Source organism: Grus americana, chromosome 1, assembly GCF_028858705.1.
Source record: "Grus americana isolate bGruAme1 chromosome 1, bGruAme1.mat, whole genome shotgun sequence".
Lineage (NCBI taxonomy): Eukaryota > Metazoa > Chordata > Aves > Gruiformes > Gruidae > Grus > Grus americana.
Window position 1 is genome coordinate 113,485,814 of NC_072852.1, and position 27,243 is coordinate 113,513,056.

Here is a 27,243-nt window from a genome sequence, read left to right on the forward strand (position 1 = left end):
GAATTGGCTGGATGGTCACACTCAAAGAGTTGTGGTCAACAGCTCAATGTCCAAGTGGAGAACAGTGACGAGTGGCGTTCCTCAGGGGTCAGTACTGGGACCAGCACTGTTCAACATCTTTGTCGGCGACATGGACAGTGGGATTGAGTGCACCCTCAGCAAGTTTGCTGATGACACCAAGCTGTGTGGTGTGGTCGACATGCTGGAGGGAAGGGATGCCATCCAGAGGGACCTTGACAGGCTGGAGAGGTGGGCCCGTGAGAACCGCATGAAGTTCAACAAGGCCAAGTGCAAGGTCCTGCACGTGGGTCGGCGCAATCCCAAGCACGACTATAGGCTGGGCGAGGAATGGATTGAAAGCAGCCCTGAGGAGAAGGACTTGGGGGTATTGATTGATGAGAAGCTCAACATGAGCCGGCAGTGTGCGCTTGCAGCCCAGAAAGCCAACCGTGTCCTGGGCTGCATCAAAAGAGGTGTGACCAGCAGGTCGAGGGAGGTGATCCTGCCCCTCTACTCCGCTCTTGTGAGACCCCACCTGGAGTACTGCGTCCAGCTCTGGGGGGCCCCAGTAGAGGAGAGACATGGAGCTGTTGGAGCGAGTCCAGAGGAGGGCCACAAAGCTGATCAGAGGGCTGGAGCACCTCTCCTGTGAGGACAGGCTGAGAGAGTTGGGGTTGTTCAGCCTGGAGAAGAGAAGGCTCCAGGGAGACCTTATAGCAGCCTTCCAGTACCTGAAGGGGCCTACAGGAAAGATGGTGAGGGACTGTTTATCAGGGAGTGTAGTGACAGGACAAGGGGTAATGGCTTTAAGCTGAAGGAGGGTCGATTTAGATTAGATATTAGAAAGAAATTCTTTTCTGTGAGGGTGATGAGGCACTGGAACAGGTTGCCCAGAGAAGTTGTGGATGCCCCCTCCCTGGAAGTGTTCAAGACCAGGTTGGATGGGGCTTTGGGCAACGTGGTCTAGTGGAGGGTGTCCCTGCCCATGGCAGGGAGGTTGGAACTAGATGGTCTTTAAGGTCCCTTCCAACCTAAACCGTTCTATGATTCTATGATTCTATGATTAATGTTACCTTGAGAAGTCCTAATTTTTAGCAAAGCTAGTGGAAATGTAAAAGGTTATTTTTTCATTGCTATGATGAGAAAAAAATACCAAATTTATTTCTTTAGAAAAGGCATGAACCTTAGTTTCCAGTTACTCTGACTACTCATCGTGACTCAGTTAAACCATTTCAAGTTCTATTTTCATGACTAGTGTGAAAAAATAAGACAAATTAATTACCTTTATCACTATATTCACTATAATGAATGATTTCTTTCTAATTATTAGAGAAAGGCAGCTTTTCCAAGCTTTCAAAATATTGATAATCACCTAAACTTAAAATGGGCCAGATGGTGTTTGACATTACTCCTAATTTATCATGTCAAAAATGTAAGAATAATTAGCATTTGATCTATGTTGTCTGTGAGTTATAGTCTGGCTGAAATGTTACTTTTGAACATACAATTATTGTGATTACCATCACCACCATCACCTTTTTTTGTTTATCAGCTCTCCCTCACATGCCAAAAAACTCCAGCCATTTCCCTCTTCAGTCTTTAACTAATAAACAATTTGTTGGCTCAAACACATACTAAAACGCTACAGTCTAGTTTAAGTAACCTTGATGAATTTAGATGCGTCCTGATTTCAACCAAGATAAAGGTAATTGTATTTCTAGTAGCCCATGTAGTCCTGTGTTTTGGATTTAGGATGAGAATAATGTTGATAGCACAGTGATGCTTTCGGTCATTGCTGGGTAGTTGTAGTGCCTACACTAAGTCAAGGACTTTTCAGCTTCTCACCGTGCCCTGCCAGGTGCACAAGGAGCTGGGAGAGCACAGCCAGGACAGCTGGCCCAGGCTGGCCAGAGGGATGTTCCCTGCCATGGAACGTCATGATCCCGACAGAACTGGGGAAACGAGCTGGGAGGTGGGATTGCTGCTCGGAAACAGACTGGGCATGCGGTTCAATTTTTTTTTTTTGTTTTGCACGTGGTGAGCAATTGCATTTGTGAATCACCTGTGTTATTGTTATTATTGTTATTCTCTTCCTTTGTTATCCTATAAAACTGTCTATTTCAACCCATGAGGCTTTTTTTTTCCATTCTCCTCCCCAGCCCCTTGGGGCGGGAGGGGTGAGTGAGTGGCTGCCAGGTGCTTAGTTACCGGCTGGGGTTAAACCACGACAGATGAAAATTATACATGTCATCATGATACTTAAGGTACGTGTTCACTGAAAAAGAGACTTATCCATCCCATACTGTTCACTGTTGCTCCTTTATCCAGTGATATGGTCAGAGCTGGACATCTGTCACCACTGCCTACACCTCTGAATACAATACACATCTCCAAAAGTATGCATGCATATCATATCTAAGTACTTCACTGGTTCTAATAATAGGGCTGCTTTCAGTGCTTAGTGTGTACTTTTGTAAACAGCAATGCATTAGAAAATGGTACTTCTGAAAAAATAAAGTGAACTCATTTATTTTCGTCTCTTCAGTAGTGATGGTGTAGTTCATATGCAGAGTGCACTAGAATTTAAGGGCAACTAAAGCAGTTTACTGATGGTTATAGTAAGAAAGTTTATGTCCAAGGAGTCAATTATGCTATAAAATCAGGTTGTACTTGTCACATACTTATATTTTGCCTTGATAATCAGAAAACTCTAATTTCCTCAAATTTTACATTTAGTCCTCCATGCCAATAAATGTGATTCTCCAGCTCCTTGCAAAGTTGTATTTCAATCAAATGTCAGCTCCTACTAGATTAACCAACATGTCATTAGGGATAAGGAGGCCAAATAATCCACTCACTTGTAATGTGACTTGGTAAGTAAACAGTGGCTTAGGAATCACAGAAAAAAATTGCATGACTTCAAGCTGTCCTAATGTGTAATGGAGAAAAATTCACAATTTTTGCTGATCATACTAAACAGAATTCTAGGTCAATGGACACTTCAGGATAGTCCTGAAATTATCACAGCAGGAGTTCAGTCTAAATATAGTCTTAACCTTAGTATGTCCCCTTTTCAGCTGATGCTAATATTAAGTGGTAATCGACATCAAGATGCAGTTGAAAGAGGAAAATAGACAAAAAGTCAGAAGCAGAGCAGTATCTGAAAACTTTAAAGTTTCAATAAATAATTGATGAAAACAGAACTACTTGTCTTAAAGTAATACTCCAAGGTAAATTAAGCCTAACCATCTACTTTCTTAAACAACCAGTACATTTCCTGTTTTGTTTTACCGTTCCTGACATCTAAGCACACTTTGTCGTCCTATCAAACTGACCCTATTAACTTACTGAAGTGACAAACAGGACAGAAATCACATAGCTTAATGAAGAAATTTGGCTCTCTTTCAAAAAAAGATCAGTTGATAAGGAAGCTGTATTGAATGCATTGTGCAGCACAGGAGGACTGTAAGACTGGAGTCTGTCTGGTTGTGCTGATCAGCCACTTAGATTTTCATCCTATTTCCTCTCCAGGGAAAAGATAAATGTGTACCACGATATTTTACGTGTTTTGCGAAGAACAGAAAGTTCCATATAATAACAGAGTATGATTTTCACACAAAATCTATTTAATTTAAGAATATTCAGGTTTTTTGGATGTGGTACTCAGTTTGCTAGAGCAACTTTATGCTCATTAGAGTACATGTTTTCTTAGCCTGGTGCCTAAACCAATATTTAGAATGCAGTTTCAGGCAAACGTAGAGAGAAATAGGGACTACCATTACCTTTCTCTTGCTGTGTCTGTTTCAAACTCATTGTCTATTTTTAAAATTGAAACTGTATATTATTATAGAGTGAATATTCAAAGAATATTTTTGATTATAAATTCTTCAGGTTAACACTGTTGATACTAACCTTCACTATAACATATTAGCTTTCATCCTGGTGGTGGTGATATTTATGCTTAATTCCAAGCATATGAACAGTAAAATTACAAGCTACTAGACTACATAAAAGAAGGACTTGTATATGGTCTCCTCAGTCAAAAGGAGCACTCAAGTATTTTTAATGGAAAAAACCCCACAACATCCTAGTTATACCAAAAATACAGAGCGTTGCATTTGTACCCATTGAAATGTAGAAGATGGGTGAGTTTGACTTTGCTTTGCTTTAACTCGGCAACTTGTTCGTCCAATCTTGTTTCCTATGGTAAATCATTTCCCTTTCAGGCTCATCTTTATTCTTCCCAGCTTGTGTTTTCTCAGTAGAAATTAATGAGAAAATTCATATCATTTTAGTATGTTTAGCAGCTAAGATAATAATTCTTTTTTAAAATAGCACATAGTATATATGTGGTTAATGCTTCAGCATTTTACTTACAGCTGAACCTGAAATAATTTAATATCAGCCACAGAAGGAGGTATGGAACATTTAAGCTGAACTTTATTATGGTTAGTGGAGCATGTTATTAAATATATATTGTTAAAGAGACATATTTTTCAAATTCTGTTGACTGTTAGGTTATAAGAAACACAATGAATATTGATTTAATTGCATACCATGGGTTTGACCTAGATTTAAAATTGTTAACTGGAGTAACTAAATGCAGAACTTTAGCACAAATAGCGCATACATGACTTCAATATAGCAGAAAAAGAATGAATGAAATGGTGGAACTTCTTTTTCTGAGCAGGCTATACCCAATCCCCTGCCCACCTCGTTCACCAGCAGCAGAAAGGCTTACTTTCAACTCCATTCATATGCCTGATATATGTTTCCTGCTCAGTTAGGCAGGTGGCTGAGGACAGCGATCTGAGGTAAAGCACCTTCCCTTGCCCTTTTGACAGATGGATGCATGACTGCTTGGAAAGTAATACAAACAATCTCATCTCTGGGAAACTCGGGAGCATCAAGTAGCTAATTTTAAGTCAAATGCATGGTCTGAATTTTCAGCTTTGAAGAAAACTCAAGTATTCTTTCTAGACAAGGTAAAAGATGAAGTAGCTGGAGTTTGCCTTAGCTTATACTAGTTTCTAAGGGACTTCATATAGAGGAAAATTTGCATTATATGACTCTGCACTGACATATTCCTTCTATGCATAAATTTCCTTCTCCTTCCCCAGAAGATGGGCATAAAACATTACCTAGGTGAATGTATCTCCTTAAAACTCTTTGGCGCCTAGGGAAAAAAGTCAATCCATATTCTGACCAGCTGAGAAGAACAGGAAATTCATTCTTGTATGAGTAGGAATGAAATATTTAGACATCATAAATTATGTACCATTATCATCACTTTGATTTGAAAATGGGCCAGAATCACATTGCTAACTTCACTACAGTACAACAACATCTTTTCTTTCAGATTTGAAAATTTGAAAATTTGTCACAACTGGTATTCTGTCTAGATTGAATCAAATAAAGCTGACAGATAATGTTATCCTACAAAATCAGTCAGTCAACTGAAATGTTAACCACTCCTCATTATTTCTATGGAACTTCTACACATATATCTTCAAGATGCATTTAATTGAGAAATATATCTATTTGTTTAATTAATAATTATTTTTTGCACATTTTAATTATGGAGTAAGCAAAGATCAGTTCAGGAAATCACCACCTGATTAGCTTTACTGGGGCTATAGAAACAGTAACTATTGATCAATCACACTTTGTATAATTACAAAAAAGTTGCTCTCTGGATTAAAAGTAAATGAAAGATTTCCATTTTTAACACAGTATTAAAAACTTTTTTTAGTCTCCATCACCTTTATTTTCTTCATCTTTTGTGCAGAATATCATGGGGAAAATGTTTGAAAATTTTGATTGTTACTTTTTCAACATTTACTTAAAATAGAATAACTGTGAAACAGGAGCAAAATAGAGCAAGAATATATGTTAAGAAGATGTAGTTTGCATTTCCCAGACTGCAAAATAAACTTAGATACCACACTATAGACCTTTGACACTAAGGAAGTTTTCTGGGGACAGAATGTGATAAAGTTAGTCAAATACAAAGAAAAAAATGGCATTAAGTATACTCTACAATGCCTTTTTGATATGACCATGATAAAATTATTTTGTTTCTTTAAGGAAATAATGCCTTTAGGTCTAATCTTACAAATCCTGGTTAGATAACTCTGATTGATGTTAAAATCTGTAAAAGTCTAAAAAAACATGACTCTTCAAGTCCTTTAAAAAAGTATGGAATTCCAATACTATAAGACAAGAATCCTGAATTTTACTTACCCAATTGAAGAATACATCATGTTTCATAAACACAACACCTATTTTCCATCTTATTTCCTAGGATGGAAAAAACCACAAACATTTGCCTAAGATGTGATAGATTGCTTCTGAAAGAGAAGGGAAAGAAAGACTTCTGCCTCTCAGTACTCTGCTACCACTGCCATATCTATTCATAATGGTCTTCCCTGTGGGAAGAAAAAAACAAAACAAAACAAAAAACAAACCAAACAAACAACAAACCCCACAACCTTATCCTAGATAGCCTTATTTTTATTTTCAAGATTTCTGATAAAATTCAGTAACCATGATCTGATTGCTTATATTCTGTGCCTTTACATATTTTTCTTACACATTGTTCAGTGTCAGAATATGTCTGGGCTGTTTTCCATATGACTTTAAATTTAAAGAAAAATCTTTAAACTGCCATGAAAAAAACAGACAATTTGACAAGAAGATTATTATATGAGATTCTGCCACTGCACAAACCATGACATATATTTTGTCAGAGCACTTACTATCCCAATCCTTTGATGTGGTAAATGCCAGAGTTTTTACCTGCAACTCTGAATGCCAGTGTCACTTGCCCTCGTAATGCAGAGAAATGTAAACAATATAGGTGAATCCTCACACCACTGCAGCTGTGGGAAAAAGTAATACTGGCTTCAAAGAGTCTAAGACTTTAAAACTGAAGGACAGAAGAACATAGATATATTAGAAGGAGGGTAAAGGATCATAAGCTGGGTCATTATGAAACCCTCCACCCTCATATCTTTTTTATATTCCTGTAAATAGAGCACTTTTGAGCTCTGAATTTATCATTTATTTCTTGACTTCTCTCAATTTCAACACAGTGAGAAATGGCTGATGTTCTCCTATTAAGCACATGATTAACTTCTAAAAGGAGAGATTCATAACAAACCAACCTTATTGAGCTGAAGGGCACAGTAATTGAAAAGCATCTAATGGTGACTTTTTCCAGAAGAAAGCAAACAAAAATTCAGCAGCAGAGTAATGAATTTGGGAGTGACCATGAGCTGCTAAGTGAACACAGGTGGCTGTTTCCACAAGAAAGCTATTTGTAATAGACTTTAAATTAGCAGGAGGGAGATATAAGCTTTAAATACTTTTGAAATCTCACAAGTGTGAAAGACTTCATACATCATAAGTGAAATAAAGGAAGGTGATTAATAAATGTCCTTTAGCTAAATGAGTTGCCAGATGCAACAACTCTCAAGTGTAAAAAAAAAAAAAAAAAAAGTTATCTGGAAAAACTAGATATTCTTGATGCAAAATTGATCACAATTCTTCCTGTTAATCCTAGCAAGTTAAAAGTGAGTAATTCTTCAAAGACTACTTTGTATTAAGAGCTCCAGCAGGGAATCATAGACCTGCTTATGGAATTTTATGTTTGAAAGATGTCTGAGTTCACTGGTCTGTCTGGTTCAACTTCTCCAGTATAACATTCATGCTGTCATGCATAACAACAACACAGAAGTAATAGTATTGACCTGAATTCACTTATCTCATATGCTTAAATCATTTGCTGAATTCAGATGTTACATTTATATTTATTATCTCACTACAGAGGCAAATGTTACTGTGTTACTGTGTGTATTTTTTCAATATTGTGATGTGTTAAGTTGGAGTAGCTGCATTTATTCAGGTTCTTTGACTTCTTTTATCCCCTTACAATACATTTGGATAATTTTTCCCAGATTTGTGAGGAAGAAGATCGGAGAAACTAAATCTTCCAGTCAACACATAGAAGCAGATGGCAGACACAACCCATCAGCTTCAAGACAGGGCTGGGCAATGACTACAATGGCAAGTAGGGGTTCTTTAGTTACAGCAATCATGTCAGGAAAAGAATGGTGTTACAAGAGGAGGACTGTGGAATTAATACAAGTTTGAAGACATGCAAAAATATTGAGCAGCACTCTTGCTCCCTAAAGATCCACATTACTTTGTGACTGTGGTCATGATCATTTTCCGTATCACTGCTCCACTGGAAAAGTCTAGCTCAAAGGTGTGGACAGGAGATCAAAGGCTATAATGGTGCTGGACTGCTACCGTAGTTCTCTTACAGCCAGGCACACAGAGAAAAATCCTTGCCTCAGCTCTTGCTTCTAAAAATTCTCTTCTATAAAACCCAAACATTGAAAGATAGCCTGTATCTAATTTTCCTTTTCTTTGTGACTATCTAACTGTAGTTTTAAATATGGAAGTAGTTTTTTTGCACTTTCACAAACAAACAGAAATGTTATGATACACATATATGTCCCACCACTTTACATCTCCTACTCCTTCAGATATTGCATAGTTTGTTATTAGTGAAGCATCAGATTTCTCAAAAGATGAAAGATTAATTTGACATTTTGTTGAAATTTTAAACAAACATATACATAAATGTACATTACTTACTTTTTCCATCTCCCCTAGTAATTAAACTTTTATACTTCATAAATGATACATGCATTAACTACACAAAATGCCATCAGTTAGGTAAAATGGATTTATTCACTGTGGGCTTAACATGTACCACTTCTTCTTTTGTTTTCAGGTTTTATCATATCCGTATTTCTTCAGCTGTGGTCTTATCTGGCAAGTGTTATCCTATGTATCCTGAGTGGATGATATTGCTTTTAAACAAAGAAATCTGTTGTCAAGTAAAAACTTCCACCTGCTAGCTATATTTTTAGCTTATTTCCTTAACAGGCCTTTAAACACTTTAAGCTAGACTCTATGTAAATATAAAATGGGTAAAGTAATGCTCATATTTTACAAAACCTTTAATACTAAAAATATCTATTAGCAATAATAAAGTTCATGACAGTTTTCAAGCATATATATGCCTTCTCAAAAACAGACTGTGTCAAGGTGTTTGTTGGGATTAGTAAAAGGTGTTCAACTGAGCTTGAAAATTGCAATAGAATAAACAAAACACTGATTTTTTAACATTAATAATAACTGCCAAGGACTTCCATCTTAATTTTAATTAAATACACCTCTTATTATCTGCCTCTACAGTTTGACGTTCTGGTAACATTAGTTTCAGCATGGGGCTGTACTGAATGCTAGTCTGATCCAGTGCAGATCCTTTTTTCTGAGTTATCCATTGCTATAAATTAATATAATTTTGTAGAAGGGACTGAAACTCTCTGCTGAGTGCTGACAAGTGCTGCTGCTTTCTGTAATGATGTCTAGTGCTGCTATGCTCTGACAGCTTTTTCTCATAAGATTTCAACATAAGGGTTTTCAAATAACACCTCTTATCAGTTTTTTACATATCTTCCAATTTAGCTTTTTAAGGAGAATGTATCAGACTTCATGCAAATCTGATTTTGAAAAAATACCTTTAAAAGAAAAAGAAAACACTGAGCATGTAATTTGCATTTCCTGCAACCCTTTCTGTTCAGGACTCAATATTTATCCTCCAACTAGATCCAGACTAAATAAAATGAGTGACCTGGAAACCAGTTCAAAGAGCGGAGAATTTTTTTGTAAATGAAGTCTGCTATACTTGATCTATGGCTGCCAAAGGACATTTTAGAAGATGGTGAGCTCTCCTTCCTCACTGTTGAAGGCTTAAATAAATTCTCCAGTTGCTATAACTTTCCTAATTTTCACCTAGCAAGGAAAGTGATAAAACCAATGTATTACATCTGACCTTATGAACATCACTCTTTGTGAAGTGTTTATCCTCTCATCTTCTGCCTGTTCCCCCTTCTATGTGCAATTCAAACAGGGGCTGTCTAACCTGGCTGTGGTCCACCAAAGTGAAGAACTGGCCTCAAGGCTTGCTGCAGACAAAAAGGTTCCCAAATGACCTCTCAAGAATTTATGTTTAGGACTACTGCTGCACTCCTAAAATATTACTGAAAATATTTCTTGACAAGGTCTTAGAAGAGTTTATTAGGAAGGTACACTACTTATACTTCTAGAAACATAGTATTTTAAAATAGTTTCGACTTCTTGATTTCTCTGCTGTTATGCAAACTTGTAATTACTAAAAGATCATTTTCATTCTCACACCCACCTCCATTAAGCCTTCTTAGAAGACTGTTCCTCTTACAACAGAAAAGACTTGAATTCTGAAAAGACTTAAATTTTAGATCCATGTCAGCCTGCCACAGAAACAACTGTGGGTAAAACAGTAAAGCAGTTTCCTCCTTCTCTTGGGATGGTAGTTGGTTTTGGGATGCACCTGGTAAGAAAAAATGTGTCAGTGTTAATGGTGTATTGACTTACTTCATTCCTGTTGGTTTGGTTTACTATTGATTGCTTTGGTTACTTCTTGTTTTAGTGCTTGCCAGACATTTGTGGCTGCATCACTATACACAGACTGAAGCAGACTGAAAGTTGTTCCAGTCTACATCTGCACAATGTGGCCCGATAGGTATGTGTTGGTGCTGAGGTCCTAAACAGCCGTACTATACACACTTTGGGGATGAGGGGCATGTTACTTTGCACTAGCTGTAAACTGAATTTATGGACAAAAGACTCATCTTCTGGTTTAATTCCATCCCAGAGCTGCACTGCAGTGTAAACCAAAGCACAGTAAGGAGGAGTGATTGGGAAACTTTTATGAAGAATATACTTGATCTCAGCTAACATATTGAGTCAGATACACCCAAATTTCAAGAGGATAAGAATTAAAAATGAGGTCTGTGAGAGGAAAGGTTTCTCTTTCTCATTTCTAGGCTATATTTTGCCTCCGTAACAAAATGGCTACGTCTCGTTCTCACATATCACTATGCAACTCATGGACCAAAAGGACATTCCTGAATTTTATGTCAAGAAGAGGGCAAAAAAAAAATCACTAAGCAATAAACAAAAGTACATGTCAGCATTACACAGTTGGAGTACTTGAAGGATTAAGATGAGTTCTTAACCTTAGGCTAGGCTTCTGTAGTTCGTTTCCTCAAGGCACCTTTAAAATATATTAATGTCTTTACTGTCAGCGTTATATTGACATGAGAAGTTAGTTCCAACTTTTGATTACTTGATATTTCAGAATTGAGTGTCTAAGAATGGAGGTCCAGAATATGTGACTTGACTTTCAGAAGTGACAAGTCAGTAAAATCTGACTTTCGTGAATGAGTATGTTTATTCTAGTAACTTCATGAGGACTGGACTATCTAACTTTTAGTACCCTGTTTTAGCAAATAGATTTGTAAGATCCATAGTAAGTCACACAACAAAAAATAATTGCCCAATTAATCATCAATATCAAACTTAATGGCTTATAAATATCAAACCTAGTACAGAGGAGTTAAAATTTCTCAACAGATCAGTGAACAAAATTATAACAATCACTAATAATCCAATTGAGTCTGACCATAGTGAAAAAAGCGTGGTATCATGGAGAGAGTCAGTATGACAGATGGATTTCTAGAACTGAAAAGGCAAAGCAAATTAGGGACAAAAACCTAATATCACAGACTTTATTAGGGAACTTAAGTGATCTTACCTCTGTTACCACTGATCAGCAGGATCTGCTGACATCATATGACAAATTTGGGCTCAAAGCAATCATGAATGCTTCTATTTCTAATTCAGGAAAGAATAGTCATGAGATAAATAACAGTCATTTGAAAATTTAAAGCGTAAATGACAGTTTTGAATACATGGGTAGGGTTGCGGTCTTTTTCCTTTTTTCTTGTTTCTACTTATGCTGGTTTTGACTGGGATAGAGTTAATTTTCTTCACAGTAGCTGGTATGGGGCTGTGTTTTGGATTTGTGCTGAAAACAGTGTTGCTAACACAGGGATGTTTTCGGACCTGCTGAGCAGTGCTCACAGAGAGCCAAGGCCTTTGCTGCTCCTCACACCACCCCACCAGCGAGGAGGCTGGGGGTGCACAAGGAGCTGGGAGGGGACACAGCCGGGACAGCTGACCCCAACTGACCAAAGGGATATCCCATACCATATGATGTCATGCTCAGCAATAAAACCAGGGGGAAGGTTGGCTGGGGGGCTACTACTCAGGGACTTGCTGGGCATTGGTAGGTTGGTGGTGAGCAATTATTTTCATTTGCATCACTTGACTTTCTTAGGTTTTATTTCTCTCTCTTTGATATTTTCCTTTAATTACAATTTATTATTATTACTGTTATTTTCATTATTTTATTTTATTTAAATTATTAAACTGTTTTTATCTCAACTCATGAGTTTTCTCACTTTTACCCTTCCAATTCTCTTCCCCCATCCCACTGTGGGGTGAGTGAGTGGCTGCATGGTGCTCAGCTGCTGGCTGGGGTTAAACCATGACAGTCCTTTTTGGCACCCAACATCAAACCCAAAGGATTTGAGATAATAACAGATTGACCATAGCATATTAGAAGGGATTTATATCTGTTAACAGTTGCGGGTCACAATATTGATTCATCTGTTCTTGATATTAGTTTATCTGATCTGTGCCATGCTCTTTTTTTTGCTGTACATATTGAGGATTGGTGTTGGCTTTTGCTGTTTGCTGTGCTCTGTAGTGATTAGTGATGTTCTGCCCAGGAGATTTGTTATTAAAACACTGACCTTGAGCTTAATCTGGTATTTGGGGTCTGTACCAAAGCCATTACTGTACTTCGGGTACCATCTCATGGAAAAAAGTAACAATTATACTTCTTCCATTGAGAGGTTTTTTGTGGAAGAAATAGAGAATGGCACCTTCACTACCTTCTTCTGTGATGTTTTCTCCCTCGTTACAATAACTTCTCAGTGTCTTTAACATTAACATACTTGGGTAGTTAAAATATGTCTTAGAAATATTGCTTTGGTTTTGTCTAAGGTTAACAAGCAATTTAGGAATATGACCCAGGCTCCATGAGAGTATGGTCACAGATGGCAAGGCATGTGGGAGAATATGGACAGGCATCTAGAGAGCTTCTCACCTCCAATGGTCTGGAACTTCACTCCTGAACAACTGCAGGATCCTGATGAAGTGACAGAATGTTTGAAGAAAAAAAATGCCATGTCTGTTCCAAAGAGGCACAACATACTGCACTGTGCTGGGCCCCGGCCAACATCTATCAAACACTGCTCAATATTACGCAGGGAGAAGAGAGGGAAAACAAACCAACAGACACTATGGGTAAACCAGACACTATATCAGTTGCCCGTATAAACTAAAAAGAAACAATGGAAGCAGAAGTCAACTCATTTAGTAAGGGATAAAGAAGATTCTCCTAAGAGGGAGCAGGAGAAAGAATTAGAAGACACAGCCTGTTCTGCAGCAGAGCAGTCACAAGAACAGGAGGAAGAAGAGACTGAAATAATAAATGAGAGAGAAACCACCCAATCCTTATCCCTGTGTGAGCTATGAGATATATGAAAAGATTTTAGCCATCAACCAGGTGAGGTCTCAGCTGGTTACTCTGATGCTGGGATATTGGGGCCAGCATATGAACTAATTCAAGCTGCTTCAGAAACAGTTGGTACTGAAGCACAGCTCTGTTCAGCTCCTCGATTACCTGTGTTGGGCTGGATATTCAAAGGGAGGGTCCCCTCTACACATTGTGCAACTGATGCCACATGGAGTAAGTGGGTCACACTAATAACAGGCTCGAATGGGAAACCCTGACTGCCCAGGAATTCTGGAAGTGATCATGGACTGGCCAGAGGGCTGAAACACTGATGTGTTGCCAGATGAGGTGACTCATGCTGAAGAGGCCCTTCTATATAGTAAATTGCCAGAAAATGAGAAGCAATATGCCCTGTTTACAGATGGATCCTGTTGTATTGTGGGAAAACATCGAAGGTGGAAAGCTGATGTGTGGACTCCTACATGACAAGTTGCAGAAACTGCTGAAGGAAAACATGAATCGAGTCAGTTTGCAGAGGTGAAAGCCATCCAGCTGGCTTTAGATATTGCTGAACAAGAGTATCTCTATATTGACTCATGGTCTGGGCGCATAGCTACAGCAGTGGAAGCAGACCAGCTGGCAGCACAGAGGTAAACCCATCTGGGCTGCTGAATTATGGCAAGCTATTACTGCTCAGGTAGAGAATCTGGTTGTAAAAATATGTCACGTAGATGCTCATATACCCAAGAGTCAGGCCACTGAAGAATGTTGAAGCCATGAGCAGGTAGACCAGGCTACTAGAATTGAAGTGGCTCAGGTGGATGTGGACTGGGAATGTAAGCGTGTAAACTATTTATGGCTCAATGGGCCCATGACATATCAGGACATTTAGGAAAGGATGCAATACACAGATAAGCTCATGACTGAGGGGTGGACTTGACTGTTGATGCCATTTCACAGGTTATCCATAAATGTCAAACATGGGCTGTAATCAAACAAGCTAAGCTGCTAAAGCCTTTTTGGTATAGAGGATGATGGGTGAAATATCAATATGGGGAGGCCTGGCAGTTGATTATATCACACTACCACAAACCCACGATGGCAAGCACAATGTGCTTACAATGGTGGAAGCAACTACTGTATGGCTGGAAACATACACTGTGACCCACGCCACTGCTCAGAATACTATTTCAGGCCTCAAAAAGCAAGTTTTATGGTGACATGGCACCCCAGAAATAAACAAGTCAGACAACAGGACTCATTTTCGGAACAACCTCATAAACACCTGGGCCAAGGAGCATGGCACTGAGTGGGTGTATCACATCCCCTGTCATGCACCGGCTTCCATAAAAATTGAATGATACAATGGACTGCTAAAAATTACACAGAGAGCAATGGGTACTGGGACAGTCACACATTGGGATACACATTTAGCAGAAACCACTTGGAGAATTAACCCTAAAGGATCTGTTGGTCGACCTGTCCCTGCCCAATCAAAACCCCTGTGCACTGTGGAATGAGGTAAGATCCCCGTAGTACGTATAAGGAACTTGTTGGGAAAAACAGTCTGGGTTATTCCTTCCTCAGGAAAGAATAAACCTATTTGTGGGATTGTTTTTGCTCATGGACCTGGTTGCACTTGGTGAGTAACGCAGAAGGATGGGGGACTCCAATGTGTACCTCAAGGTGACTTAATCCTGGGTGAAAATAATCCATGATTTGAGTTGCATGTTATGGGAACCACTATAGCAAGAAGCCCTTGTTGCTAGCCAGGCTAGGAGCAAGAGGAGGAGTTCACTGCAATGTTAAACCCTATAACAGGGCCCAAAGGGACCAGGGGTGGAAATTGTAATGGATATACCTTTAAATTGTTGTAACCCATGATTTGAATTGCATGTTATAGGAATTACTATAGCAGAAACCACTTGAACAAATGGAGTGTAAGCTTTACAAGAAGTAGTGCAAGTGCAGCAGTGACCCAGCCTGAGCTGGCTTTTGTGCCCAGTAACTCCATGCAACACACCATGTCTCCTGTCCTGAGTGACCACCACAACAGATAGAGCCCAAAGCCACGGACTGACTGAACTCATTGGATATTTTGTGGACATTTATGTACATTTTACAGACATTTCACAGGGTTGGTCCATAGACTGAGGGAATGATATCTGTATTATAGCAAAGGATAGGAAGAGGGTGGTGGTTAATGAGGATGTATTGGATAACAGGGGACCTAAGTATGACATAAATGTGTGGTGCTTAGTTGCCAGTTGGGGTTAAACCACAACACTAATACTACGATGTTGTGTTATTTTCCTAGACATCAGCTATACGTGATGTATACAAGCATCACAACTAGTTAGCTACTGGCATCAAGGAAAGCCATCATGAGCTGTTGTGGTTTAGGCCCAGCCAGCAGCTGAGCACCATGCAGCCACTAGCTCACCTCTCCCCCCTCAGTGGGATGGGGAGGAGAATGGGAAACACAAAGGCAAAACTCATGGGTTGGGATAAAGACAGTTTACTGGGACAGCAAGGGAAGAGGAAAACAACAACACATAACAGAATATACAAAATGGGCAATACGCAATGCAATTTCTCACCCCATGCCCCGATGATCGCACATGACCACACACTCAGCCCTTCCCAGAGCTGCCGCTCCTCCTTGACTAGCTCCCTTTTATGCTGAGCATGGCGTCATATGGTATAGAATACTCCTTTGGCTAGTTTGGGTCACCTGTCCTGGCTGTGTCCCCTCCCAACTTCTTGTGAAAGTTAACTCTATCCAAGACAAAAATGAGGACATGAGTATAGAATGCTGATTATTGGTTTACAGGATTTTTGTTTGTTTGTTTTTAATGTTCAAAGAGCATAGACATAAGCTCAAGTTTAAGCACTTCTATTCTGGGAGAAAAACCCTAGATAAAAAATAATTGCTAAAGTTAAGAAGCAGACAGGTACTTTTAATCACTTCAGAATAAGATTTAAGATCTCTTATACCATAGATTACTTGTCTAGCCAGTTCAAGACATTTAGTCAGAAAGATGTGGTTTGAATATGTGAGTGTTTATTTTGTCAAAGTAGTTTTGCCCTTGGTATCACTTTGTTTTGTTCAGAATAATAGCAGTATTCAATTAATTCTTTACTGGGATGTTGATATTACTGGTCATCAGGTTATTGACTTGTTCACAGTAATTGAATGATTTGTATTAGAACTTGCCTACCGTGCATTTAGGTGGATTATCATGAAAGAGGCATAAATCACTCTTTATCCAGAATAAGAGCATTCATTCTTTGAGCGGTAACAAAGCTACTGTATTTTATATTTGCTCCTTATCTTAAGCCAAATTCAGCCTCATGTGTTGACAAATAATTCAAAACATTTTTGACGTGTGTTGTGATTCTGCAAATAATATGTGCTTTTTGTGTCTTTATTTGAGCTAAATGCCTCCATATGTTTTAATATATTCATAAGAAAAAAAAAATAATTACTTTCTATGGGGTCTATGCATTCCATGAAGAAACTAAAAAATACACCAGAATTAAAATACAAACATGAAAAATGCAGAAATTGATTTCTCCCACATGCAAACCAGGGAACTTAGAACACGCACATTAATGAAAAATCACCTTTAGAATTTTACATTTCCAGTTGTATAAACATTAAAAATTACAGTTCTGATTAGCAGAGACATATCTTCACATGCTTCAGTAGCAGCTGAGACCCAGTCATCATTATATGAAAATTGTATAAGGAAAGTGGGAAGATAGTCAGTATGAGAGAAGGTGACAACAGGAGAGCATTGAGGTGAATATCAGTTTCCTCCAGATGGTACTGAACCTTGGCATTCAAGGTCAAAGCTACTCTCAAATGCCCATCCACTTTTTGACTGAAGTCTATGTAACTTTATACAATTCACAAATCTGATGTAACTGATCCAAAAAATTGATTGAATTTATAGAAGAACAACAATGTAGGAAAATTGGTCCTGGCCTCCACTGCTAGCTGAGGAACAAATTTCTCTCTCATATCTGACTTCATCCTTTATTGATGAGAATTCCCAGTTAAGCCAAGAAAAATGTAATGACAGAAGCAACATGGTATATTCCTACATGACATAAGAATACAGAGATAGGACATCAAGAATTACAATCTGTGATTCCCTTAGAGGGGGGAAAAAAGCAGATGTGAAGACACTAACAATTTCAGTAATAAGCATATGCTTGTGTCTGACTTTTGTTATTGCCAATTATCTGTTTATCTGCTATTATTAAATATTAGCTGCTTATCAATGGGGTGTCACTGATACAAAATGGCAGGGCACAGACAAAAACGTAGAACTAAAATAACATATGTAGAAGACATGAGTTGCTGGCAGTAACTATATGCTACGAGTTTTACGTACGAAGTTGTTGTGGACTTCCTTTTTCTCTTCTCCGACCCTCACAGTCTTACAGAAACATATATCCTTAGTTTAACTGAAAATCATTGTTCCTGTCAGCTGATTAACACCTAATCCAAAAGTCACCCTTTCCAATATTTGATTCATTCACAAAAACTTTTAAAAATTTTCTGTGTGAAAACCCAAGCTTGACTTCTCTTTCATTTCATTCCTTGGCACTTCTCTGTTTCATCCTAGCTATTTTGCCACAGGCAACAATCACAAACATTCAGATGGGGTCCAGCTATCCCAGTGGCAGTATGCCATCAGCTAGACTGATGTAGGTAACACAGGAAACTCGCCAATCTTCTGTAATTAAAACTAATTCTCCTACAGATTTTCCCTTGTCAACAGGACCTTGCAAATACTCATTTAATGCAGTGAGGAAAAGCAAAATGTTCTGATCGGTCTTTGTTCCTTGAGAGATCATACTGGGTGTGGGTGTTGGCACCTCTGGGAAAGCGTAAGAAAGGGCAAAACATTGCCCAGCAGCTAGGAGTGAGGAAAAAAGTTTGAGAAACAGCCCTGTCAGCACAAAGGTGCGAGAAGGAGGAGGGGAAGGAGGTGCTCCACATGCTGCAGCAGAGATTCCCTTGCAGCCCCTCGAGGGACCATGGTGGAGCAGGTATTTCCCTGCAGCCTGTGGCGAGGACCACGCCAGAGCAGATATTCACACCGCAGCCCATGGAGGACCCTCGGCCAGAGCAGGTGCATATTCTCTGAAGGAGCTGTGACCCATGGGGAGAGCCCACAGTGGAGCAGGTTTACCCTGAAGGACTGCGGCCTGTGGAGAGCCCACACTGGAGCATGGGAAAGGTGTGAGGGGGAAGGAGCGGCAGAGAGGAGCTGTCACAGACTGAGCACAGCCCCTCATCCCACATCCCCCTGTGCTGCTCAGGGTCGGGGGAGGCAGAGGAGTCAGGAATGGGGGACAGAAGTTGAGCCTGGGAAGGAAGAAGGGTGAGGGGAAAGTGGTTTAGTTTTTGTCTTTGTTTCTCACCATCCAACTCTATTTTTAATTGGCAATAAATTAAATCAATCTTCCCCTAGTCAAGTCTGTTTCGCCAGTGACAGTAATTAGTAAGTGATGTCCCCACCTTTCTCTTGACCCATGAGCTTTTTCATCTTATTTTCTCCCCTGTCCCATTGAGGGAGGGGAGTGAGAGCATCCCATTGAGGAGGGGGGTGGGCATCTGGCAGCCAGCCAAGGTCAACCCCCACCACAGAGATATGAGAGGCAAAGAAATGTATCTCACACATACACCCCGATAGCCTTCCCAGTAAATAGCACTTGGTGCAGTTCAGCTAAAAAGTATTTTAAAAAAAATCTATCTTTTGAATATTAGATACTTGTCTGTGTAATGCACACATGCTGAAGGCCATTATGTATTACAATGGCTCATTCGGTTTTGTAAAAATATAAAAAAAAATTAAAAAGTAGAATATATAAAGACAAATTTTGCAGCTGGTGTAGTTGATTGATGTAGTTGATGTAATTGAAAGGTACAACATTTGAAGTTTTAAAACAGAAAGTTAGTGACATGATTCCAGTGAATACTTATATTTAGTGTTCTTTGTTCCCCAACCTAACATTCTCTCTCTGTTCCTGCCTTCATCGTCTATACTATCAAACTGCTACTGTTTCAATGCACTGAAATGGCACTATGTCTGTGGTTTTTCATGGCAATGAACACATGTTCCATCTCAAAACCACATAGTTTTCATTGTCTGGTGATAGCTGGAAAGTGTACTATTTGAGGAATATTGAGATGTTAGTCTATATTGTGTCTTCACTACTACGTAATTTATGCTGTTTACAAAGCTGCTCAATAATGCTTCATAAAAATACCAATCTCTAAAGATGAGGCACTACAGATCATAATTTTTTGAAAGAAGGTAACTAAAGAATGAATACATATAGATGCAAATATTTCAGTAGTTCATTCAGTCTTCACATTTTAATGCATGTTGTTTTCTTACTATTTAGATTCTTTCATGAGATTTCTTTCTAGTTTCTAATACTGCATACTCATCAACTACATTGATAGATATATGCTCAAACAGCTAAATTAAGGTGTTCAAGAAAAACTATTTCCTATCTCTCTCATACAGGAACACACACTATGTATGAGCCTCACATTGTGAGGCTTCTCAGGTTCCTGGAATATCCAGTTTCCAAAGAAAGTGAATCATGAGGTCTGGTGTTCACAGGTGCATGATAAATTAATTCATTCTGTGACTGCCAGGGAAAATGGTATAAAATCTTAACATATAAATGTTGTATGGGTCTCACTATCATATTGAAGGAGATATATACGTTACCCATTGTCACTGATGTCCATCTATAGTACTTAATAGTTACTAAAAACATAATTTCAATTATTTGATGACATGGCAGCTGTCAGGCAGCTAAGACTGTTACTGTACTCCTTGATGCCCATCCTGTTCTTACGGTGGGTGTTCCTGCAACAAAATAGGGAAATCTGATGAGCTCTCGAATTCCCTCCTGAATTGCCAAACTTCTCAGATTGGCAGAATAAAGTAAACCAACTCCAACGTCCATTGGAGTGGAAACTGAATAGGAGGTTCAGTAGAAAATTTTCCAGTTTTAAACTGCCTCCACATGCCTGTGAGATTGCTGTGATCTTATGTTATATATACATATATTCTCACATGGATCATTTAACTGCAGTATCTTGCACACTGTGATGTGATAATCATCTCACGTAAACTCTTGCTGTGGATCATTTGTCAGTGTGCACACTAATTTTGAATGGTCTGACCCTGGAAGACATTGAACATGTTCACCTGTTTCTAAATCTAATTCTCAGCACCTGCCTTATCCTGTTTTCTAAGCAATCATCCACCAAACATCTGACAGAATCATAGTGAAGAAAGTGATGACGCAACAGATTTTCTCTTGGAAATGTTATAACAGCACTTGGCCTGAAAGTGACTGGATCACCTCATTACCCAGACTCTGCCATATTTCCTATAGCATAAGATCACAGGTACATCCTGAGGATATGAATAATCAGTGGATACTGATTTTTGGCTCTGCAGCATTCTGAATAGACAATACAGCAAGTAGGGGAGTTTTCACATTGTTTTGGTCAGCAAACAGAGGCAGATTTGCCTCTGAGGCCCAGGGGACCTTGCCATCACTTTGGAAGGTCTTGGTGATCACTTTTGTTCCAGGACTAGTGTTCAGTAAGAGTACGTGGGGATTCGGGATCACTGATTACTCCTTTCCCCAAAAAATGACTAATGAGGATTTAGACACTTCCTTGCAGAGAAGAAATGTGTTAAAACCTCATACACCAGCCATTGACAGCCCTTATAATAGAGCTGAGAATTTGTAAGCAGGGTTCAAGTCATGATCTTGTGTTCCAGAAATCATGCAGCATGCTGTGAGTTAATCTTTAAAACACTCCAGTTTGTGTGAAGCCAGACCATTACAAAGTGCTGAGTATGCCAACTTCAGTAAAAGGCTTGGCATCTGTCAAATTAACAGATTCTTTATGCACCAGATCTCCCCTACAAATATAGCAACAAGGAAATACAATATCAAATAATCATTCAGGTTCTGGTTCTTACTCCATCATTGTAGCACAACCAGTCCTTGGCCATCAAGGATGCATTATATTCACTGAATGGCTGGTTTAGGGTTCAAAATATCAATGTTTTCCTTTTTATTTGCAAAAAATTAGTGCAGACTGTGCCACTTCAACTCACAGAAGACAAAAGGACCAGGAAGAATGTCAGTTGGAGGTGCAAAGAGTCAGTGTCACTATAATTGCTGATAGAGTCTAGTTACTGAAAACACCTACAGCTGTCATATCTTTATTAGGTCTGCTTTCATCTTTGGTATAACAAAAAGCATGATGTGAATCATCTTTGGTGAGGACAAAACGTAGCCTAATATTTTTTCTCAAAGTAAAAACCTCAAAAAATCATTTATATCTGGTTTTGTTTTGTTTTTTATTGGAGAGCTAAATAAAATCCTACAAAAGCTGAAAGTATTACATTTAAAAACATTTCCAGTATATATATTTTCTGTAGACATTTCCCTCTAGAGATTGGTATTTCATCAGTACAGAATAGAGACATATTTACAGATTTTGTCTATTGCAGTAACAGGAAATTCAATTAAAAAAATAGCAGCTAATAAAAGTGCAGTGAAGGGAGGAACAGTAGCCATAAAACTACGGTTAATGTTTGATCAGATGATAGATCAAAAAAGAAAAGAAAAATGTCTTAAGTAGTATTCAAGTAGATTTTTTTTTTATAAAGTTATCTAATTTCTCCAGAGTGACACATTATCCGTTTCATGTTATTTTTCACATAGCCCTGAGAACAACTTGTACCTAGCTTTCACTAACACACCGCTTTGCATTATTATAATGCCATCTGCATGCAATTAGGCAGAAAGTCACCCCATGTATATGTTGTTGTCTGAAAGACATATAAGGAGAGACAAAGAATATTTTTTTCTTGAAACCTTCAATTATCATATGATTACAAATATAATATACTTTCTCCTTTGCTAAATTGTAGCAAGAAGAAGAGAATTAAGCCAAAGTCAAATGTCCAGCCACCTGGGTCAATATCCTTTGCGGACACTGACATGTTTAAAGACCTGTATTTTTTGTTTATTAGCTGTCAACAGTAAACACCTGCATAGCCTTTGTTAGTCTAGTCCCCAATCCAGCAAGGCACTACCCTTTGTTTTAATTACGAAAAGAGTTTCACTGAATCTTATATGTTAAATTCTATGGAGCACCGAGATTTTAGTTTGTGGGGTAATCAGCTTGTTACCAAGCAAATTCTATTCTGAATAGCCGCTACTCTGGGACATATCACTATCCTAGGTTGAGTAATAATGGGGTTTACTTCACTGGAGTCTTCAAAGATGAGTGCATTAAGTGAACCCACACAAATGCTTTCTATCCATAAGTAGAAACAAACTTAGCTTTAAGGATGTAACTGGCCCTGCTGACTTCAGTGACAAGGTATATATAAAAAAGTTAAGCACACATCTGTGGGATTTCCTGAATCATGTAAAACAACTTTAAATATCAGAAGGAGAGAAAGCATAGAAAGTCATAAATAATAATAAAATGCAAATAGATTAAAAGTGGATTTTTACAGTGAATGGAAACATATTTTTCCTTTGCACAGGACAATATGGATTTTTTTTTTTTCTGTGGAATATCTCACAGACTATACTGAACAAGCATATCATCCAATTGTATGCTTTACTCCACAAGCCAAATGTACATATGAAAATGAATCCTGCTACCAAAAACTGGTGTAGGGTGAAAGAGCAACAGTAAGGACAGAAACTCAGGACAGTGTCACTAGCAAGCACAATCTCAACAGGAAATTGTCAGCAAGATGGGACTGGGGTTGTAGAAATAATAAAAGACTATATATTAATTATTTGCAATTGGTTTTGCCTTGTAAAAAACATATAAATATGTAAATGAACGTTTATCAGATTTCATCGTTGCAAGTCGTACGTCATCTCTGAATTCATGCTAAATGCATACAGAGTTCTACCATAGGATACCTGTCATTTCACCTGCAAAGAAAATGCTGAGATTGCTGCCATTCTAATGCAAGGGTCAGTCTCCTCAATTGCATAAATTTAATTATACATCCACTCACTTTGAAGATTCTGGCATATAATTAAAAAAAAAAAACCAACCCACCAGCAGAATCTTTGTCCTTCCTAGTAGAGACCCAAAACTTTTACTGCTTTGTGTATGTGCTAAATACATCAATGGCTTCCTCTCAAGCAAAGTACAATATTTTGTTTTCTGATGGAATTTACTGTTGCTGCACAGATAGTCCACTAGATTTTTATATTACTATTATTTTGTTATTTGACCACACTGTGCTGTTGTTTTCAGGTAGGTTTTTTTTTTAAAAAAAAAAAAAGCTTATCAAAACCAACTGAGTAGTATAAATACCATAATAATAAAGTACTGTTATTGAGATATGTTTTGTAGCAGGCAGAAATCATACATCTAAATGCAGATGTGTATCATTAATATGATATACCACACTAGTTATTAAGGGCCCATTTGTACTGAACAATAAAGGAGGAGATCACCATTTTTTTAAAAAAGCACTTGTATGTTGTATAAATTGTATACTAAACAAGAAGACCCACTGAGCTACAAACTATGTTGAAAGCGCACAGAACTTCTGCAGGGAAGGGGCATAATCATGGCTTTAAAGAACAGACGAGGTTGCATAAACAAGTGCTCAGATCCTTCAAGCCTGTCCTGGCTGACAGAATACTTTGCTGCCTCAATTTTTTTCAAACTTCTTTCAAGATAGAAGGTCAGCTAACTCACAAGCAGAAAAGTATTCCACACTATATTATTCCTTCCACTTGCTTGACCCTTTATCTACTCCCATTTCCAAACTATCACAATTCCCAGTTGTTTCTTTACTTGAACTTACCCAGCTGTTGACCTTTCGTAGAAGACTTTGCCTGCAATTTCAGTCACCGGGTTGCAAGAAACAAGTTACAGAATTTGTTACCTCCGCCCTACATCAACACCCCATCCCTCATTACCTTCAGAATTTAACTTACCTTTTTTTAAAATGTTCACATTTTGCTCTTACTGCCTTGGTGGGCACTGCAGATTTCTCATGTTCCTGGATTCTAGGAAGCAGTGATATAAGTGTGTGCCGACACGCATGGGGTAACAGAGAGAAAAGTTCACCCTCAGGAAGCTCCAGAAGCAAAACATACTAGGATTAAACAGTAGCGACTGTTGTTCCAGAAAACTATTGCTAACAAAAGCTTCATTGCCGTGTTCTATGTTTAAAAATCCTGAGGTGGGACATAAACTAGTTGTTTGTACTTTTTTGGTAAACAGGGGTCACTAAAATCTGCCTGTTGAGACTGCACACTAAAGCATATATTTAATTAATTCTAGGGGAGGAATGGAGGAGGGAGGTCTTTAACCATCACAGAAGAATAGACATGTTGAAAGGAAGTTTTATAATTGGCCTCAGGGTTGAGGTTCATACATCAGAGAATAATTAAATTTCATATTGTTAAAATATGTAACAGGCCCCAAGCTATTAAATTAATTAACTTTAGGAACATTATTAAGCTAGAATTTATAATCAAATAGACAGACGGCATTTTAGAAGTCTCTTGAGGCACTATGAAGTTTGGTTATATTTATGAGGAATTTGATGATTTGATGAATTAATGATTGGCCAGCATTTTTAACTAGCTTGTTGATGTCCTGACACTACTGACTCATTCTTCATTTAGTTAAATATTAACCACAGCTCAACTCTGAGGATATATTTTCTTGATATTTTTTAGCTTATTTAATGTTTCAACATATTGCATAAACCAACAACACAAATATTTCACAGCACAAGATTTTTACAAAATTGCAAGGATCTGAGGTGATACAGGCAGATGAGTCAAGAAACCTAGACTTTTGCAATTTCTTTTGTAAGAAGTTGATTAATAAAATAATGTATTAGGTTAGATTTTAGAAAATGGTTTACAATGTAAGAAGAATCAAGGAAAACTGTCATAGGCAAGAGGAGGGAGAAGGAATTATCATTTTACATGTTGTGCTATGACCTACTAAAAAACAGTATCAGAAAAGTTTGAGCAATTATGAAAAGAAAAATTAACTACAGTTTTGATCTACTTTGTTTAAATAGAGAGTTCATATCCTCTTACTGTTGTGGATCAATGGTAGCAATTAGATAATAAAAGTGGCTGCTCTGGAGCATCTCACCATTTAACCATTACTTCTTATGAATATAAACTATTCCAGGTGTGCCATTTTTAAACAACTACGTCTTATCTTGCTCTGCAAGTACCTCACTAATTTCAATCCATTATGAATAAAAATGGTACTTGGTCTTTAAGCATCAGAAACCATATTCTGTTTGTTCTTCCACTTTGGCATATATTGCTTTTGCTTTATATATGCCATTATGAATCCCATTTTTGCAAGCACCTTTTCATTTTTTTACTCATGCAAAATACTTACATATAAATCTGCCCAGCTGAAATACTAAAAATTCTTGTGAAGCATACAGCTAATGAAGAGCTCTTGATCCTCTCATAAACATGGAGTTCTGCAAGGAAAACATTAAAATATTAGGGAGGAAGAATACAAATTTTCACTTCCTTAAAATAGTAATTTCCATTTATAGATTATTATAAAATTCATTAGTTTCCTAACATTCTGCAATGGAGTAAAATATAAGAATTGAGGTGCTTGTTCACTTTTCTCTCATTACTACAGCTTTTGATAATGAGCTCATAAAATTATAAATAATTTATGGAACCACACAGTTCTAAGTACCTTCTGAACAGAGAAAAGAAATCTTCATTGAATGACCTTTAATGCACAAAGCATTTTTCCACATATATGGGGAAAGCTTTATATTTATAATGGTATTGTTAAACATGGTTTTAGTGATAGATGGAACTTCCAATTAGACCAGTGTGAAGCCATCATATCTCAGAAGGCTGCATTTTAATGTTCATTTTGTATAGCTGAGATAAGCTTCAGTTTCATTTTGAGTTTTAAATTCTTAGAATTTCAAGTGAAATAAGCCAAGCCATTTGAGTGCTGAGAAGTCTGAAGTCTGAAATTTCCAGAGTTCCTGAAAAAAAATTGATCTTGCCATTATTTTCGGTATAAGCACTTCTGTTTGTATTGCAAGAAGAGGACAACAATAATAATCTTTTTCACACAAAGAATTAAACAACGGTTTATTCTCCCCCTCTGGTATTTCTGATAAGTAAGTGGCAAAAAAAGCCCATATCTTGTAAGTATTGTGATATATAGTGAAATTTATGAGGTTTCCCCCCCCCCCCATTTGCCTATATTCACATTAGCAACCTCAAGAACAGGACTCTAGTTCTTCAAGCATTCAACGCAGAGAACATCTAAAAATGGTCATGTCAATCCATGTTTAACTGCTGAAGATCACAGTAAGAAATCTATCTTTTAAAAGAGATCAATGGTAAGATACATACATACTTTCAAGAGAAAAAAAAACCAAACAACATACATAAAGTCAAGCAAAGGAATATTTATCCCTATGAAAAAAATGAAAATAGATTTCAGTGAGTTCTTACTGATTAGTTAGTGAACATGCAACTATTATCACGCAAAAGCTGGATACACATACTTCATGAAATAAAAAACATTTCCATTTTTAACAAGAGTACTGTCCATCATTCTTTCTTAATGT